The following is an 11,623-nucleotide window of genomic DNA, read 5'->3' as shown; positions in this document are numbered from 1 at the left end:
CATTAGGGATCATTCTTGTGGGAGAATGATTGCTTATGAAGGTGAATGGCATGAAGAGGTTTTTGGTCTTATGATGAATCAAGCAGGAAGAGTAGCCCTGACATATCTATGAGGTCAGTATCATGTGGATATGAATTGATATTATGTGATTATACTATGTCTATGTTTATGTTATGGATAGACTATGCTGAGGGATAAATCAACAGAATGAAAGTAGTGCGATTAGCGACATGTTGGAACAAGCATGGATAATGGAAAGACACTAGAAGCAAGGTTGCATAGTACAGATAGTGTTCTCTAGATGTGCAATACTATTGTTGTGTATATGTTGTACACGTTGTATCTGTGGTGTTGCGTACATGTGGTACGGTGTGCATGTTGTATATGTGGTGCTATGTAAAAATGGTGTTGTGTACATGTGGTATATGCGGTATTGTGTATAGATGGTGTTGTGTCCATGTTGTATATGCAGTGTTGCGTACATGAGGTGCGGTGTACGCATTGTACATATGGTGTTTTGTAGATATGGTGTTGTGTACATGTGCATGTGGTGTTGTGTACGCGTTATGCAGGTGGTGTTGTGTACATGTGATGTTGTGTACACGTCGTGCAGGTAGTGTTGTGTACATGTTGTGCAGGTGGCACTGTGTACATGTGGTGTTGTGTACATGTTGTGCAGGTGGCACTGTGTACATGTGGTGTTGTGTACATGTTGTACACATGGTGTTGTGTACATGTTGTTCATGTGGTATTGTGTACAAGTTGTACTTTTTGTGGTGTACATGTGATACTATGTTACCTGTATTGTGTAGTTATTGTATCATGACATGTGTATTCATTGTGTTGTACTCTATGTACGTATATGTATTGTGTTGTACACCAGGTGTGGGTGTATGTGTTGTGTTGTACACCGAGTGTAGGTGTATGTATTGTGTTGTACATCGAGTGTAGGTGTATGTGTTGTGTGGTACACCGGGTGTAGGCGTATCTGTTGTGTTGTATGTCAGGTGTAAGTGTAGATGTTGTGTGGCATATCGTGTGTGGGTGTATGTGTGTGATGTACACTGGGTGTATGTGTATGTGATTGAAGAGAAGAGAGAAGTATTGGGTGCTTGTCAGGTGTGGCAACCAATTCAGTGTGTGTATAAACAAAGAACAAATGCATAAGTAAAGAACCATTTAAAGGATAAGTATCAGTATTTTATTTCGATTTTATTATGCAGGAGATCTATGACTCTGATTTATAATGGTTATATGTGATATATGATGGTTGTGTTTGAGCTAACCAGATTTGATATGTTATACATGATGATTTGATAAAACAACTAGTTTGACTTGTTGTGATAGGAAGTGAACAAAATTGCAAGGGTACCTTATTGACGAGCTACCAATGAGGTATGATTTGAATTTATTTGAATTTATTTTGAATCTAATGGAAATTATGTGCTTGGTACAGGAAAGCATGGAAATTCCAGGTTTGGGTGGTTGGAATTGGTTGTCAAAGAATTAGTAGCAACAATGAAAGGAATTGGAACATGTAACAATATGTTGGCAAAGCACTTTAGGAGCAGGGCCATTGTGGGATATTGGTACCCAATAGTGTCTATTAATTTCCATGAGCATGCTATGACCAGTATGATGGTTTTGAGGCAGGGATGTGCCTTGGTTTTTGGACATTTTGATGTGAGGAAACCATACCAAGGGATGGATCGCTCGAGGGATTGTGTATCAGAGAAGGGGATGCCAACAAAACTTGGAAAGTGTGTGACTACACGGAAAGGGGTGACCTGATTTCCTGAGGGACTTGTAGCAGAGAAGGGAAGGTTGGGGAATGATTTTTTTTTTTTGTCATTACCATTGCTAGATGGAATCAGATGCACATTGGGAGTGTGCCCTGGAACAATGATTTGGTAATTGTTCAATGAGAGAACAAGTAGCACATGGATCGTAGTGATGGATGCATGTTTGAATTTGGCAGTGGATTCTGGACTTCCTCGGAAGGAGGTGAATCCTGGTACTACTTTTGAAGGTGGAGGTGTGAGCCTCTATATTTCCTTGTTGTTGATGCAGGCATTGTATCATTTTATTTGTTGGTTAGGAAAAAGTGCATAGATAGTATGATTATTTGCTAGTTGAATCAAATGTGCATGAGTGTATTTTGGTTGTTATTTTAAATATCATAATGAGTTGTGTTATAAAGCTCCAGTAAGCAGTATGTTGTTTTGTTTCCAGTAGTGATCATTGTAAGTACTACAACAAGTTGTGTTATAAAGCTCCATAGGCAGTGTGTTATAAGTGTCATTGAAAACCAAGGATGGTGTTTTCCCAAGTGATCCAAATGGATCCAAGAATGGCCTCTAAGTCTTCATGAAACTTCTAAAAAGCATTCCCAAGGCCAAAAATCCCTTAAAAGATCGAAATCATCATAAGAGGGACACCCTTAGCCGGGTGGAAAAACACTATCAGGCAGCCCAAAACCCGTGAAATCAATGAAAAAACAGAGTAATTGGAGGCGGACCAGTGATGCACAGTAGTCGTCCGATTTGGCCTATCAACGGTCCAGATCGGATCGGCAATCGCAATTGGTAGAAACCTTCAGCAGAGATTAGCGGGATAAACTCAAGATAGCAATCGTGAACAACGATATCGATGCTTTGTATACATATATAGCGACAGTGATTGGCGGAGTTAATATGGACCGTCGATCAAGCGCGCAGATCGATGGCCCATATTAACTCGCAGGATCGCTATCGGGAGATCGCGAGAGCGCTTATAACGGCCTGGGGGTATTGCGATTGCGATGAGCAGAGCGACCCAATGATCTGGACCCAATAAGGTTATCGACAATGTTTTATAGGATTTCAAGTCCGTAATGGGGCCATTTCAATGTATTTTCGCGCTTTTCGTGTATTTCCAAAACACAAAGGGACAAAGCCTTTTCGAGATGCGATGGCGACCGATAGGCGGACCCGATAGGGATTGAACCATATTTAAAGGACTTTAAAGTCCAACATATCATGTTTTGGGCAGTTTATCTCTGTTAAACTGTGTTTTCACTGTAAAAACAGGGCGCGGTCGTTACAAGCATTTCAGAGGCCCGAAGCACTCTAGCGCTGCGAAATGGGTGGCCACCTCCTCTCCATGTGTTGAGCAATGATTGTATAATGCTGGAGAGGGATTCAAAGCATTCAAGAGGCTGGGGAGACCGAGAGACAGGACCATGAAACGAACAGGCAACGCATTTTTGGCTATAAAGCCATAGACAGAGAGCATAATGGAGAGAGAGCAGTATTTAGGCAAATGTCGAGATGGAGTTGGGACAAAGAGCATTAGGGGAGTCTGTGTACTCATAGAGAACTTGAGAGGTTCAAGTAAACTCTTATTATTGTATTCTGTTGTGTGTGAGGCTCAAATTGAGCTCACTGTTGTAAACAAAACTCTGCTTGAAGACATAATAGAGAGGCCACCACTGAAGGTTGGACTAGGAGATGTAGCCCAAGAGTATTGGGTGAACTCCTTATTAAATTTGTTGTGTCATGTGTTATCTATTATGTTTGTTTACTACTTCATTGTCTATGCATTTCGTAATCTTATTGATCCATTGCATATAATGACATATACTAATCCATGCACATAAGTCTGTAATACCTTATTAATTGTCTTAGATCTCATTTTCAGATCAAGTGGTATCAGAGCTTTAGGTTGCCAAGGTTAGACAAGCTTGTGCTGGATTGTTTGTGAATGCTAACTAGATCAAAGCTTAAATTAGGAGAAGGAGGATTGGTTGAAACTAACCCAGAAATTGGTAGAGTCTATCCTAAGAGGAAAATGTCAGAAGAAGTTCCCTTGGAATCAGACCCTCAGTTCATGGACAGTTTCATGACCATGAGAGCCATGGTAGAAGAAATGTATAGAGAATTTAAGAAAGGTCGAAATGAAGATTCTTCCACTTCCAAACAAGACAAGGGAACAGAAGAATCTCTTATAGATGGCCATTCTGAAGGCAAAGGGAAAGGAAAAGAGGTTCCTCTACCCACCCCTCCTGATAGCCCTGAAAATAAAAAGAAGAAAACATCTTTGATTAAATTAGATGTTAAATTTGATTTGCCAATATATGATGGAGAGCTAAATGCAGAGAAGTTAGATAACTAGATTAGGTATATTGATGTGTATTACAGGGTGCAAAATATTGACTCAGACAGGAGTAAAATTCAGCTGGCCAGCCTACGCCTTGGAAGAACTGCCTTGGTATGTTGGGAAGGCAGGACACAAGTTGACTTGAAAAAGCATGGTAAAATTCTTTCTGTCTGGAGTGAATTTGTTTCTATAATTAAAAAACAATTCTATCCACTAGTTTATATGCAACAAGCTATGATGAGTTGGCAAACTCTTCGCTAATTGAAAGGGTAAAGTGTACAAAGTTACACCCAAGAGTTTAGAAAAAGAGCTTTGATTCTAGGCATTTATTTAGACTCACATGAAACTTTGCTGAAGTATATAGGTGGTCTACATAGTTATTTGAGACACACCATTCTCATGTTTAACCCTACTAGCATAGATGAAGTATCTGTTCAAGCTACCCATCTAGAGGCTAGAGGCAAGAATGTGAACCCAGAGATTGGGGGATCATCAAAACCCATTGCAAGCAAGAACAAGGAAAAGAGGAAGCAGAAATGGAAAGAGAGGAAGGCCAATGCTGTAAAAAAGACCAAACCTTCATGCAGTCACTGCAAGAAGGATGGACATGATGATGAACATTGCTGGTCTTTGCATCCGGAGCTGAAACCCAAGAATTTTGATGGCAAGAAGAAGAAGGTTGCTGCTACTATTCAAAAAGATTTGGGGTCAGACTCAGGTGATGAAACAACCATCATAGCCATAGGTATACAAAGTAAAAGTTCTGAAGCATCTTCTAGTAATTCTGTCCAAACTATTGATAGTGAAGAAAATGAGAGAAGAAGACATGAGCTTTTCCATATTAGAGTTATTTCCAAGCATCAATAGGTTGATACTTTATTTGATAGTGGCTCACAAGTAAATTTAATTTTGAAGCAATTGTAAAGAAACTGGGATTACTAACCACACCTCACAAGAAGCCATATCCATTGGGTTGGTTATGTGATAAAGCAAAACTACAAGTGACTAGACAATGTAAACTTAGGTTTTCTTTTGGGTCAGCATTGGTGGATGAGGTTGAGTTAGATATTGTTCCCTTGGATATATGTGGGATTGTTTTAGGAAGTCCTTACTTGTATGATACAAAAGCCATATTCTATAGAGCTGAAAATAAGTATCAACTTGTTAAAGATGGAATCGAATATATTGTAAGAGCTCATAAACTCAAGAATAATTATACTCTCATAAACTCAGGTGTTTCAGGGAAAACTAGTGTCAATTCGAACTGCTAGTCCCACTAAGACGGGTAGCTATCTTAGAAACAAACAATGAAAGATTTTCAAGAGTTCCTTTAAGTGTGATAGATGGAAGAGAAGAAAAGAGGACCAACTTGGATCTTCCGCTTTGATCCTAGCTTGATTTCTCCTTTCCTTGATAGAATTTGCCACTCCTCTCCTACTTGTCCCGCTTCAAAGAGTACCTGTAGAGTCAAAGTAACAATAAACTATCAAAGCATCTCTATCTAAAACATCATAAACAATGCGGAATCAGAAACACATGACCATACAATTGCATTCATAAACAATAAGATTCACAAATACAAGATCATATGGAGGAAAACTCAAAGAACTTTATTAATAATAATGTAAGAGAGGATTACAACCCAGCTGTCTGATCCAGCATCATCCTCCCAGTTGTAGAAGCCCTCTTCACCTCATGAACAAGCAAATCACCCAACAATGCAATGTTTCTTCTCAAAAAACCAACAACACTTACAAAATACAAAATTCCAGCCTCCAGATCTCTTAGATGAGGGATCCATTTATAGATGTCTTGCAAGGTGTGAGTCAGCTCTGGTTTTTTGATTAGTGTCATTCCACTGATAGTTCTTGGTTCCACTTGGAGATTTCATGATCTCTTACTCATCCCTGGGCGAATTCAGAGAGGCAAGTGTCACAGGAGAAGTTTCTGGAAGATTCCATGATCATCCACCTTGCACACTATCTCTGCCATTTGTCTATTCTCGCTCATCGCACCCACAGAAGGCCATTTGAGTATGCATCGCACCTGGCCAGTTAGGCAGTCAGTATGCATCGCACCTTGCCCATGGAGCAATCTGTATGGTCCAGTTTTGGCCAGTTCTGAGTAGTTTTTCAGGTGGAACTTCTGGGAAATGATGTAATCAGTTGACCTTGATCCTTTAGGGTGTGAAACAACACTTTTAGGGACTTAAGGAGCCCTTAGTTTATGGACATATGAGTTTGGCGTTGCAGTGCCCAAATATGTCTATAACAACTGCCCCCTAAAGCATGAGGTCGTAAATCTTCTGATGTCGGGTGAAATGCTCTATTCATGAGGATCCGAGGTATTCGAACTGGAAAGTGAACTGTATAAGATACAATATAATACATCATCATCATATTATTTTCATGATCTAGCTGAGGCGGGAATTCCCATGCTCAGCTTTATAAATTCATTTTCATGTACATAGGACAGACAATCGTCTGTTGTTGCAGACTTGTGATTCTTCGCATGAAGAGTCATCTTCCCTGGCTAGATGACTATCTGTGCAGCTTCTGTGTACAATTGATGTCTTTATTTTCTTGAATATATTGCAGCCCGGATGGATGAAACTAGATCCGGGGTCTTCAAAACTCGTGCAATCTTCGCCCGATGTACAAGTCGATCCATGTGAAAAGATGTTCTGAAGTCGAACATGGAAAGACATCGCCTGATTACCAGCCAATGATGTAAGCTGTTAACAGACGCGAGAGGAATCACTGATAATGATGATGACCCTCAAGGTACTACAGTACAATTCATGTGGTGTGAATATATGAGCTGATGTCGAACACCACGCAAAGTCTTTCGGTCGAAGGTCATTGATGTAAACCTATCACCGGAAGTGAGAAACTTGCCATTGAGGCATGCAAGCTTCAAAGTACTGAAAGGGTTGTTTCTAAGTCAACTTCTTGGATAATGAGCTGATGTCGACAAGAAGTGACCTATCATAGGAGGGCCTTGATGTATCCCACATCTACGACGTGAAACGGAGAAAATGATTTTTTATGGAGGTGAAAACGATCTGATGATATGAAGTTCAGGAATGGCGGTCATGAAAAATGAAGCGTGGATGTAATGCAGTGGATGAGGCATTTGCTGGATGGTGAATTCTCTGAATGACTTCTCTTGAACATATTGGCGACACTGATATGGAATGGTAGCGTTAACCCCATGGATGGCACGACAGACCAATGGTGACAGTGAACGGAAACCCAACCCAACTCAATCACGGTGATGGAGTGAAAGTGTCATGTTCAAGAGCGACTTGCTACCAATAGAGCTCTTCAAGTTTTCTTCCCATTTTTCCCCAGTCATTGCTGACCAGTACCTCTTTATTTTTGACAAGCTTGAGGAGGATACATATGCTTGGTCTATAATTTGCCCTTCGGGCAAACCTGTCACTGTGTTTAGTGAGCCTAGCGTCAGTGAGACTCGTTCTTGTTTGGGTGGACAAGTTTGTCGCTATTGTTTTAACAAGTTTAACGACAAAGATAACTCGGTCCTTTTCTTGTTTAAAGAGTCTAAAAACGGATGAAAAGGAGACTCCAACAGTCCTTTTTCGTGGCATAATCCCTTAAAGTCTGAAAAAGTGTAAAATAATACGAAAGGGATGAGTTTTTGATAGTTTTAACAAGCCGACAAAGACAAGCACTCGATCTTTTTGTTTAATAATCCCTCAAGTCCAAAAAGATTAAGATATATGAGAGCGATAGCATTCCCTTTACTTTAATGAGCTGGAAAGGCTAATAGCTCGACGATCTTTTTATATTTAACGAGTCTAAAAAGAGTTTAAAAGAGGCTCTTTTTTGAGGAACGAGTGATATTTTTGGGTAGCATCTAGTTCAGGTAAGTTTTGAACTTCTCAAAACATGGCAGTGTGAAGAGGGTGGCATTCAGAATCACTCGTCTCAGATGTTCCTCAAAAGGGTAAACAATCAAGTGGAAGCATATGGTCGACTAGATGAAATGGAGGTGACGGAAGGAACACAACCAAAGTTCAAAAGGGCAGATAGCAAAGCGATCACAAAAGGTTATTTACCAAAGGCGGGTTTATTTTTTAATGAGCTTGAACCTTGTGCCAACATGTGCTTAGTGCGGGTTGATTTTTTAACGAGCTTGAACCTTGCGGGAACATTGCTCTTACCATTCTTTTGATAATGTCTCTTGGTAGATTTATTTTTTAATGAGCTTGATCACTACTATAACATGTGCTCATGACCTTTTTATGTAAGCTATAAACGACCGAACTACGAGGTTAAAGGGTTAAGAACCTACAAACTAAGAAAATCAAAGGTCGCTTTTCACTTGCATGCAAAGGTTTGCATGCCCCCAGGTCTTTCAGTAAAAGGAGAGTTTCTAGGTTACCAAATGGAAGTTCCTGCAGTTAGGCAGGATTGTTTCTGTTGACCGACAAAAACTCTTCCTTTGCTTTGCCCATTGAAATGGACAAAGGTGATTGTTGTGAGCCCTAATCACATAACATACTAAGATGAATGTTGTGAGCTTCCATTCACAATCGTACAAAGGAAATAATTGCGTCAGACTGATCACATAACCTATACGGGAATGTTATTCGGTCCAAGTATTATGACCTTTCAAGAAAATCTCTCTTTTCCTTTGGGTTCGCCTGCCGAAGCAAACTAGGGTGCATGCCCCCTAATCTTCATCACACTCACCAAACTACTCACGGTAATTGGGTGGGTGGGATGAAGATGGAAGAGACATTGTTGATGCGAAGAGACCATTTAAGGATGATGGTTGATTTATAGCTGTGTTTGAACCATGAAATGAAAGCTGGTCGACAAGCTGTACCAGTTTGCCTTCATGTGGAAAACACATCACTCGAAAGAATGTGGAGATAATGGCTTCCATGCTATATATATAATCACGTCCAAGGAGTAGATTGTAATCTAGTGGAACTTGGATTACCATCACGTTTACATAAACGATTTTCTTTCTCAAAGTTATAGGCAACTTTGGAAAGATCCCTAATGGTCGACTGGTTCCTTTGTTGAAGCCTGACAAATTTTGTTTTTCAGGCAAAAGAAATGGTGAACCAAGTGCTTTCCAAGTAGTTGAGGAAAGGATACTCACCGAAGCCCCTTCATCTATGATTGTGCCAGACACGATCATTTTGTAAACTTGTACTATGATTCAGAATGGTACATTAGATGGAAGGCGAGGTTTCGCTAGTTGATTCCAATCAAAGAAAACGACTAGACCGTGAGGTACCAGATAAATGTTGGATAAGTTTCATGAATTGGAGGGTCTCTTACTGTGGTGAAGGAGTGGGTGGATTGCCCCCAAGTTCATTAGACTCTATATTGACAAAAAGAATTTGAACGGTGTCGTTCTCATCCTCTTTGGAAACTATATCATCTGAAGGTGGATTTTCTGAAGGCAAGACTGGGTCGACTGCCATCTCGACCAGTTGACTTTGATCCGGTATGGACTCAGAAGGTTCACTTTCAATGATAGGTGATTCAATCGACAATTGAGTTATGTCAATCGGGTTTTCAACTAGCGAAGGACTTGGTAAGAGTTTCTTGTATCTAGGTGGAAGCTGCTGTGGTGAAGCAGGGTGGTTATCCAAAATGCTTTTGGCCTCATCCAGAAAAGGACAACAATGAAGAGTATGATCACCCTCACATAACCTACATGGAACTCTAGCTTTTCCTTTCTGTCGATTGACTTCGTTTTCACTAGTTGATGGTGCGTTGTCAACCTGACTGTCAGGGGTTGATGACACCGAATGGTGCAACCAGGGAGACCATTCTCTCAAGATCCATGGGATGCAAGGGCAATCTCGATGGTAATGGTTCTCCTTGCAAATTGCGCATGGAGTTTTTGGTTTGGAAACTTTAGTGTGTGGATTTTCGCCAGACGATGCTTTGGTGTTCCCTTGTTTAGCTGGCTTCTTCTTCTTCTCCTTCCCTTTCTTTTTCTTCTTAGTTACTTGGTTTTTAGTGTCACTAGTTTCACCAAGTGAAGAGGAAGAAGGGGAAGGAGAAACAAACGAAGTAGAAGGTGAAGGGGTAACTTCAGTATCATCTGGTTGCCGTTTAGACTGTTGAGGAATTGCGGTGTTTTGAACGACAGAGGTCGAGAAGAGCCATACTGGCAGGCCGATTCTGATTCCTAGAAGGGACAATGTAGCCATATATGGAGAACCAATATCTCCCCAAGAGGAGAAAGGACTAGGATTCCCTCCAAGGGGCATTCCTTGATTGGTAGACTCCATTATCTCAACCTCAGATCAACGTGGGAACAAGGATGTTATTCCATTTAAAATAAATTTTAAAGACACTTGGATGCAACTTGCTTTTTCAATTTTTAAGAGTCGAGAAAAAGCTAAAGGTGACTCTAGTCACCTTCGATTTTAATGACCCTGAAGTGACAAGTGCTCAGATGGACCTTTTATTTTAAGGAGTCAAAAAGGAACGAAAGTGACTGCTCTGGAAGTCTAGACAGAGGGTTTACCAAATCGATCATAAAACTGCAAAATACACCTTGGTGATAAATGATAAAGAAATTACCAAGGACTTATGTATGACAGTCAATCTTCTCGAATGCTATGTTCAACGCATTACGATCAATAGGGCGGCAGACACAGCTTCCTAAGGATAAAGGATATCAGCCTATTGTGGTCTCCCAATATATACTCGACGGTACGGGGAGCACAAATCCGTACTGGCACTTGTCGTATCAAAGAGGAGGAATCACCCAACCTTCGATGAAAAACGATAGTTACTTGGTTTTACGACGCCAGAACACATCTTTAGCCTAGACTTCTAGATGTGTTGCGTTAGATTCCAAAGCATTTTTATGTTCATTGAGGTTTATTTTAGAGTTGATCTTGCTTAGAAGTTTGTCTTTCAAGGTTCACCGCGTGATGTAGATGTGAAATTCCTAAATATGCAATCTAAAATGATAAACAGTCGTTTATGTTATTTTAGCAATGAAAATCCTAGCTACAAAGGAAAGAAGATAACGATTTTTTCTTTCAGCAGAGAGCATAGAGCACACACTAAATGCACTTTCCTAAATCAAATTTCGCAAGCAGTCAAAATGCAGATGCACATGCATGTATTTTTTTTCCGCTTTCTTAATGTGTGAATGACAAAAAGAAAGCTAAGTACAGATCTGAACTATTTTCTTTCAAAGCGACAGTACTAACAACTTTTCAAAATGAAAGGAAGACTAAGACGACACTTTTCGATTTCAAATTTAAAACTGTTTTCGACACTTGAAATACTAATAATTTCAAAATCAAGTACAATGACAAAATTACAATCAACTATCTAGAAGAGGAAGACTTTACGACACTCTTCTTTTGATTCAGAATGACAATTACGACACTTGCATCAAAAACGACAGTTTGATTAGGCTACTTTCGACAAAGGAGGATTGCAAATGATTGACAAATACACAAAAACATTCATAA

Source organism: Pinus tabuliformis, chromosome 2_2 (genome assembly GCF_031772625.1).
Source record: "Pinus tabuliformis cultivar Carrire ecotype Pingquan chromosome 2_2, CPIR1, whole genome shotgun sequence".
In the NCBI taxonomy this organism is placed as follows: Eukaryota; Viridiplantae; Streptophyta; class Pinopsida; order Pinales; family Pinaceae; genus Pinus; species Pinus tabuliformis.
The sequence above is the reverse complement of the archived record's forward strand: the minus strand, read 5'-3'. Positions refer to the sequence as shown.